This window comes from Gracilinanus agilis, chromosome 2 (assembly GCF_016433145.1).
Source record: "Gracilinanus agilis isolate LMUSP501 chromosome 2, AgileGrace, whole genome shotgun sequence".
In the NCBI taxonomy this organism is placed as follows: domain Eukaryota; kingdom Metazoa; phylum Chordata; class Mammalia; order Didelphimorphia; family Didelphidae; genus Gracilinanus; species Gracilinanus agilis.
In genome coordinates, this window is record NC_058131.1 from 310,752,820 (window position 1) to 310,761,427 (window position 8,608).

An 8,608-nucleotide genomic window follows, 5' to 3' on the forward strand; every position below is an offset into this window, starting at 1 on the left:
TAATCCTGGGACCATGTAATCTGATAGATGAACTTTTGCCACATCTTCTCTGGAATGGGGTCTCCATTATTACTTCCCCATGTTCCTCTCCATGTTACTTCAAAAACCACAAGGCCTCCCAAGCTGCCATTTATGTGTTGTCTTCCTCATCAGAATGTAAGGTCCTTGGAGGAAGGGAGAGACTTGCCTGATTATAATTGTACCCCTAAGAATGAGCACAGTGCCCAATACATTGGAGGCACTTAATAAATACTTTAGTGTCATGAAAGCCCAAGGAAGAAAAAGTAGTTGGGAGGAGGTGGCAGTCAATGTAAAATACTACAGAGATCTAAGAAAGATAAGGATTTAGAAAAGATCTTGGATTTAGCAACTAAGAGATCACTGGTAATCTTGGAAAAAGCAGTTTGATTGGCAAGGTCAGAGCCAGATTTAAAAAGGGCAGGGCTGAGTAAGGCAATGGAGGAAATGAATGTAGAGGGCTTTTCCCGGAAGTTTGACTATTAAAGAAAAGAAAGATATGGGATAATTAATATCTTTAAGAGGTGGCAGGATCAAGTGGAGGTTTTAATTATTTGTTTGGCCTGGAAAGATCTGATTTGACATGTTTCTAGGTATCCAGAAAATAGCTGGGGGATAAAGAAAGACTGAAAGCCACTGAAATGGAGGATTAATGGGGCAAGCTCTAGAGCAGGGGTTGGCAACATATGGCTCTCAAGCCATATCTGGCTCTTTTGAGGGCCAAATATGGCTCTTTCTGCAGGAGCCATGAAGTCAATTTTTTTTCAGGCGCTATTACAGGAGCGCATTCTGTGAGCACTGTACGGCTCTCACGAAATTACATTTTAAAAAATGTGGCGTTTATGGCTTTCATGGCCAAAAAGATTGCTGACCCCTGCTCTAGAGGAAGATCAGAAGAAATGGGATAGAAGTCATAAGCAGAAGGGTTGAACTTGGCATGAATGGCCACCTCTTCTTCTTGGAACAAAGGAAGAGTAAATGAGGAAAGATGCAGAAATGACTTGAGGCAAAGATTTGAACAGTAAAAGGAACTCATACTAAATAGTTGTGAGATCCTAAGAGAGAGCCCAAGTCAGCTCCTTCTGGTCTAATTTCACAATGAAGCCAAGCAGTAGGAGATGAGATCAGAATAGACTCATCTTTCATTCTGCCATCTCTCCATACTTGCTTCTCCAGGTGACAATGGTAAAAATTTATAGGCCTGGTTCCCACTTTGACATATTTGTCCTATTAGATTACTCACCCAGGAGATATATTCTGAGATTAGACTGAAAAATAAGATTTATATATCAGAGAAACATAACCAACAATGGCCCTTACTAAGAAGAGGAGGATTAGAACTAGCATGAGCTTAGAGAGATGAGGCACTTAGCCAGGTGGGTCTACTGAGTAAAAGAGCAGAGATGTATTCGTGTTGTATGTATGCCTGTGTTTTTGTATGTGTGAGAGTATTTGTGTGTGTATTTTTATTTTTTGTTGTGAGAAATATGATGGTGTCACCACCTGCTGGCAGAACTTGGTAACCCATCCTCAACTGTTCTAGCCTTATTGTCTTAAAAAGAGAACATACTCTCTAAGAAAGCAAGATTTGGGGTGCAGAATGAGGAGGGATTATCATAGGATCATACATTTAAAACTGAAAGGGACCCTAGAAGGCATGTAGTCCAATCTCCTTATTTTACAGATAAGAAAACAGAGACTCAGGGAAGTTAAGTGATTTACTTGAGGTTCACAGACAGTAAGGGGCAGGACTAAGATTTGAACCCAAGATTCCTTTGACTCCATAGCTAGCATTTTTTTCTTCTATGGCATGTTTATATTTAGCATAATCTGCCTTTTTAGAATTGTTTCCCTAAAACAATACTATTAGTTTTATTTTCCCCAGGGGATAATCTTTCAAATGATCAGAGATGCCAATAATTCCTCCCTCCCCTCCTCAGCCCAGGCTTTTGGCTAAACGTTCTTGAGTTTCCTAGACTGACTCTCTCCTTTCTTAGGGCTGAGCTGCTGGGGGCCAAGATGAGATAATCCTGCATGGTCACTTGTAATCAAGATCTAGGTTCTAGTCACGCTAGCAAACAATTCCCTTTCAGGGCAGAAATATAATCAGAACCAGAATTCCTTAATTTCTTAATTGTTTTTCCTGCTTCGGGCATTAGCTGCCGAAAAACATTAGCAAAAGTGCACAGAATCTCTGAGGCCAGTAGCAGTGGCAGCAGCAGCGGCAGCAGCATTTTTTCCTATTTATAGAGTCATGTCATAACTGGATAGGACCTTAGTGTGTTAAATGTTAGATCAGATCTGGGAGAGTCCTTAGGACACAGAATGTCAAAACGAGGAGGGACCTCACAACACAGAATGGAGCCCTGAGAAGGGTCTTAGGACAAAAACTCTTAGAACTGGGAGAGTCCTGATAGACCACTGAATCCTAGTCTCCTTAATTATACACGGGGCTATACCTAGGGAGCACAGTGGATAGTGCCTGGAGTTGGGAGAAACCGGGTTCAAGACTGGCCTCAGACATTTGTTTCCTAGTTGGGTGTCCTTGGGCAAATCACTTAACCCTCATTGCCTCTCCCTTACCACACTTCTTCTGCCTTGGAACAAATACCTGTACTTAGTATTGATTTAAAAACAGAAGGTAAAGTTGTTTTGTTTTTAAACCAACAAACCAAATTATAAATGAGAAAAGTGATAGGGAGAGGGGAAAAAGAGGAAAGGATGTTCCCAAGTTTAGATCCAGAATTAGTGGGGTCTCAATACTAGAACCCAAGTTTCCTGACTTGCATTTCTAGGGTTCTTTCCACTGCTCTTCCAGATGAATCTTTCAAACAGCAGAGAGCTCTGATACTTTTCAGGAGGGCTGGGAGGGGAGCACATTAATTTATGGCAATGACTATCTTATGATTACGTGCTCCGTGGTGCTCTTTTGGGTCTATCAGTGGAAATGGGAATGAAGATGAGACATATGCTAGTCTGAATGGTGTACATAAACTTTCATTGCCTGGAAGAGTTGCTTTGGAGTCAAGATCTCCCAGGGACCTCTGTCCTAATATGATCGAAGAGGGATGATGGCTCCTGCTCCCCCCACCTCCCCACTGTGGGAGCAGAGGCAATGAAGAGGGCAGGCACAGAGCAGAACTACGTTCCATCCTTTGCTATGAAGTACAATTAAGGGGAGCTTTGGATGGTCTGGGACCTCAGGGAGAGAAATCCACAGCATGCATTAGCAGGAGGGCACAGGCTGCTAATTAATGGAATAAAATGAACCTTTGGCCTAACTTTAATTTAAACATTTATGTTAAATTCTTAACAAGTAAGAACAAGACCCTTGGCTAGAGCCTCACTGGGGAGTACCAAGTGGATTTGGGGAGGTAAGAATGTGTAATCAGATTAGGTCAGGCCCAGCCCTAAAGATTTTTAAAATTAGTTCCTTTAATTAATATTGACCAAGGGTCATTCTCATAATGAAATTGCCCACCCAGTAGTCAGGAAATTCCTGATTCCTGGAGGGCTGAAGGCTTTGGTTTTGAATCTCATATCCGAAAGACATAGGTTGTGTTCCAGTGAAGTAGGTGGTAGGGCTTGGGCTGGGGGGGGGGGGTCATGTTAAAATGGAAAAATGGGGGAGTTGTGGTTTGGGGATGCCTGAAGGTCAATGACCTTGGGGAGGTCACTCTGAGCTAGACAGGCAGGGATCACTGGAAGCTAAAAGCCTGGGGGTTTGTAACTGAAAGAGCTACCTCTCCCTCTACCCACCTACCCATGACGCAAAGAGAGAGATCAATCAGGGTTGGCCAAAGTGAATTAGTGACCTGTTGGATGTAGGAAGGGAGGGAAAGAAGCAGGATGACAACTGAGTAGTAGAATTTAGGAGAGCAAGAAAGAATTCAGTGAGAGTGAAGATGACTAAGCAGTGTTATGTACAATGAGATTAGGGCAAGAGAAATAGGTAGAATTTTATGAATACTCTAACTCTACCTGGGCAGCCAGGTGGTGAATGGATACTGTACTGGGCCTGGAGTCAGAAAGACCTGAGTTCAAATATGATCTCACATACATACTTGTTGTGTGACCCTGGGCAAGTCACTTCACTCTGTTGGCCTCAGTTTCCTCATCTGTCAAATGAGCTGGAGAAGACAAAGCATTACAGTATCTTTTCTAAGAAAATCCCAAATGGAGTCATAAAGAGTTAACCAGAACTGAAATGACTGAATATGCCACTAACTCTACCTAGGATCAATGAGACAAGTCTTGCATAAATTCAGGGAACTGACTAAATTGCCTCCTCAGCATACTGTCAAGTCCTGGGTTCTTAACGTTTTCACATCAACCATCAATCAGCAATCAAGGGTCAAGTGCTTACTTTGTGCCCCTCTCATCTCTAGCTATTCTTTTGTGCAAGGAAGCCTAGTAATGACTGCCTTCATTTCTATAGGGCATTAAGATTTACAAGCACCCTTATTCTATAACTATCCTGTGAAACAAGCCATGCAGATATTATTATTCCCATTTTATAAATGAGTAAACCAAGGTCCAGAGGCTAAATACCTTGCCCAGATTCATACGGTTAGTAAATTTCAGATTTGGAATTTGGACCCACATTTTTTGTCAGTTCCCAGTAGAATGTTCTCGCTACTACACCATCTTCTCCTCAGCTACAACCTGTATAGAGGGTTTTGTGGAAGTCCTGGGGAGCTGGAGAAGGTGCTTTGTGGATGAGGTCACAGCACCCGGCCCCTCTGGCTTTGAGGCTGATGAAGCATGTCTAGGGAGCCCCTCTCTGCGGAGCTTGCCTTGCTACCTGCAGCGACATTGGTGAATCTTTAAAAGCTCAGAGAACTTGAGATTAGGGGTTCTAGAAGCCAAGCATACTGGATGCAGAGATGTTCGTTAACTCCAGAGTCCATGATCCTCCTCATGCAGAGGAAGGACTTCAGAATGCCTATTGCTATAACCAGGGCTTAGTCTAGTGCTTGGCATTATAAGGGCTTAATAAATGCTTGTTGGCTCCCTGATGTCAGGGTGTACGATATCCATTTCCCATCACTGAGATCACTTGGCACCCAAATACAGGGTATCCCCAAAGTCTTAGTGCAGTTTTAAGCTACTAAAAACTTAAAACATACTCTCACAAATCATGCCATCAATAATTTACATATGGCACCCATCAGCTTTCTTATAACTCACATTTCTTTGGCACTCTAAAGCTCGAAAATTACTTTCTTAAAAGTAGCCCTGTGAGGTAGCAGCTACACATATGATTATCCCCAGATTCCCCAAATTTGAAAGGACTGAAGCTTAAAGCTTTAAGTATGTAAAAATGCTTTAAGCTGCCAAAGATTAAAATCACACTAAGACTTTTGGGACACCTGGTATGAAAAAGGATGGAGGAAATAAGTAGGGAAAGTAAAAGTCAGTTGTTCCCCGACTCCTATGGATTTTAATTATATTAGCTAATATTTACATAGTACTTACTTTTGGCCAGTCACTGTGCTAAGTGCTTCATTAATATAATCTCATTTGATCCACAGATCAAATGTACTATTAGGTATGTACTCTTATTATTTTACACTTTAGATATTTTACACTTGAGAAAACTGAGGCAAACAGAAGCTAAATGAATGACTTTTCCAGGGTCATACTAGTAAGTATCTGAAGTTGGAATTGAACACAGGCCCAGGGCTCTATCCGTGGCATCACCTAGCTGCGTAGAATTTTAATTGTTCAATCTCCCTCCCATCCATCCTCTTCCTCTCCATTCCCTCTGCCACAATCCAGGCCAGGCTCTAGCACTTATGGATTATTGCAGTAGTTTCTTAGCTGGTCTTCCTTCTTTTATTATGAGTTTTCCCTAGTCCATTCTGCACAAAAGTATAAGAATAATATTTTAATAACAATGTTAGCTTTTAAATGATACTACATACCAGGCACTATGTAGATCACTTTACAATTTTTATCTCATTTGATCCTCACAACAACCCTGGTAGGTAGGTGCTATTATTATCCCCATTTTGCAGATTCGGGAACTGAGGCAGACAGAGCTTAAGTGACTTGGCTCAGATTTGCATTTTCTTTCTCCCTTTTTATACTTTATTACAAGCAATGACTTTCTGAGGAAGGATGAATATATTAGGAAATAGAGATGATGTAAAAGCAAGAAATATCAATTAAAAATGTCTTAATGCACAGATGCCCCTTTTCCCCCTCATTCGCCAACATTCTTTCCCCTCAATAATCTGCACCGAGTTGGGTCTCCCAGTGATTCCCAAAGTGGGTGCTACCACCCCCTGGTGGGTGCTGCAGCGATCCAGGGGTGCAGTGATGGCCACAGGTGCATTTATCTTTCTTATTAATTGCTATTAAAATTAAAAAAAAATTAATTTCCAGGGGGCTAAGTAATATTTTTTCTGGAAAGGGGGTGGTAGGCCAAAAAAGTTTGGGAACCACTGGTCTATGCAATCATATAATAAACACTTTGCAAGTACAAAATGCAGAGACACAGCTTATCAGCAGGTCATTTGAAATGAATCTGGAGGTTTTAACAAGCTTCTCTATGGGGCGTCACGGTGTTCATTAGTATTTGGTGATCACAATGGTCACTAGGATGGGTCTCAGGCCCATGTCATATGAGGCTCTGCTGGAAGTGAAGCCGATGCCCATTGATTGGGGAATGGTTGAATACATCGTGATTCATAAATGTAATGAAATGTTGATATGCTGTAAGAAATGAAGAATATGAGGAATACAGAGAAGCATGGGAAGATTTGTATAAATTGATACAGAGTGGCGTAAGCAGTTGAGAAAACAATTTTCACAATGACTACCACAATGTCAATGGAAAGAGCAGCAAACACAAAAGAACTGAAACTAAATATTGCAAAAGTATAAAGAACAATCTTGGTCCCAAAGAAGAGCTTTGGAAGATATCTCCTCCTACTTCTTTGTAGAAGTTGGGGTCTATGAATATAACATTTCATAAAACATTAGGGTTTCTTCAATGTGTTGATTGGTTTTATGAGATAATTTTTTTCTTGTTCCTCTTCAAGAAAATCTTTATTACAATGGATGGCTCTTTCAGAAGGGAGAGGAAGAGGGAATGTAGGGGAAATCTAAGGTGAGTGGAAATAAGGAAAGAAGGGAAGGAATTTATGAGATATCGTGGAAGGAGGATGAATAAAATTGGTTAACTCACTAGGTGTGGAGAGAGAGGAGTTAAGAATGACTCTGAGGTTACAAGGAAGGAAACTGAAATGCTATTATGGTGACTGTGACAGAAATAGGGAAACTAGGAAGAGGATTTAGGGTTTAGGGGAAAAATATTAAGTTCTATTTCAGACATGATGAACTTTGAGATATCTATGGGACATCGAGGTGGAAATGTTCAGTAGATATTTGATGATCACAATGGTCACTGGGATGGTCCTCAGGCCCATGTCATATGAGGCTCTGCTGAAGAAAATAGGAATGTTTAACCTGGAGAAGAGAAGACTCAGGGATGACAGGATGTCTGTGTTCAAATATTTAAAGGGTTGTCATGTGGATGAAGGACTAAATGTATTCCACTGGAATGAAGGTTGTAAACTGCAAAGATCAGAATGATCAAAATGATCCCAAAGTGCCATGGGTTGCCTTGAAAGGTTCTGGGTTCCTTCTCTGGAGGTCTTAAGCTAAGGCTGGGTGAACACCTATTAGGTATATTAGAGCGGGGCTCCTTTTCCATTCTGGGCTGGATTAGATGACCACTAAAGACCCTTTCAGCTTTTTAATTTTGTGATTCTGTGGATAATATATACAGCTACTACCTCATTAGGCTACCCCCTTTTTCTAACCCTTACCTTCTGTCTTAGAATCTCAATAAGCATTGGTTCCAAGGCAAAGAGTAGTAAGGGCTAGGTGACTGGGATCAAGTGACTTGCCCAAGGTCATACAGTGAGGAAGTATGAGGCCACTTAGAAGCCCAGACTGTTTGAGCTGACTCCAGGTCTATTCACTGAGCCCTGAACCCCCTCAGGGCAACTTTAAAGAAAGGAATTTGCAAGCTTTATTTAGAGTGCCATAGAAATGTATTTTAAGAGGATTGATACACATCATATATAAATTATTGATGATTTGATATTGTATGTATTACATTATGTTATAGTATATATATACACACACACTTTATATTATATTATGCTATACTATACTATCTAATAAAGTGCATAGATCTCTCCTGAAGAACTTTCTATATCCAAACTGTGAATCTAAAACCAACTTGGCTTTAGAAGCCGGTGGTGCCTCTAATATTACTTATTTGTTTACCCCCTACTTGTCCCAGAGAGGAATAACAAGCCCACTGATTTCCTAGGTGGTACAAGATGTTTTTTTTTTTGGGGGGGGGGGTAAGGGAGGCCATGGCTGAGCCAGGACACCCGGAGCTGGAAGGCGGCAGCTGCCATGCCAGGAGCTGAGCTGGGCTGTGGGTGCCTGGCCAGGCTGAAGTCTGGCAGGGGCAGGACTTAGCATTCAGCTGGCCTCCTTACTCCTGGGGGGCAACTTCCTTTTCTTCCCAAGTCTTGGCCAGGCTATTTCCCTGTACATACCCTGG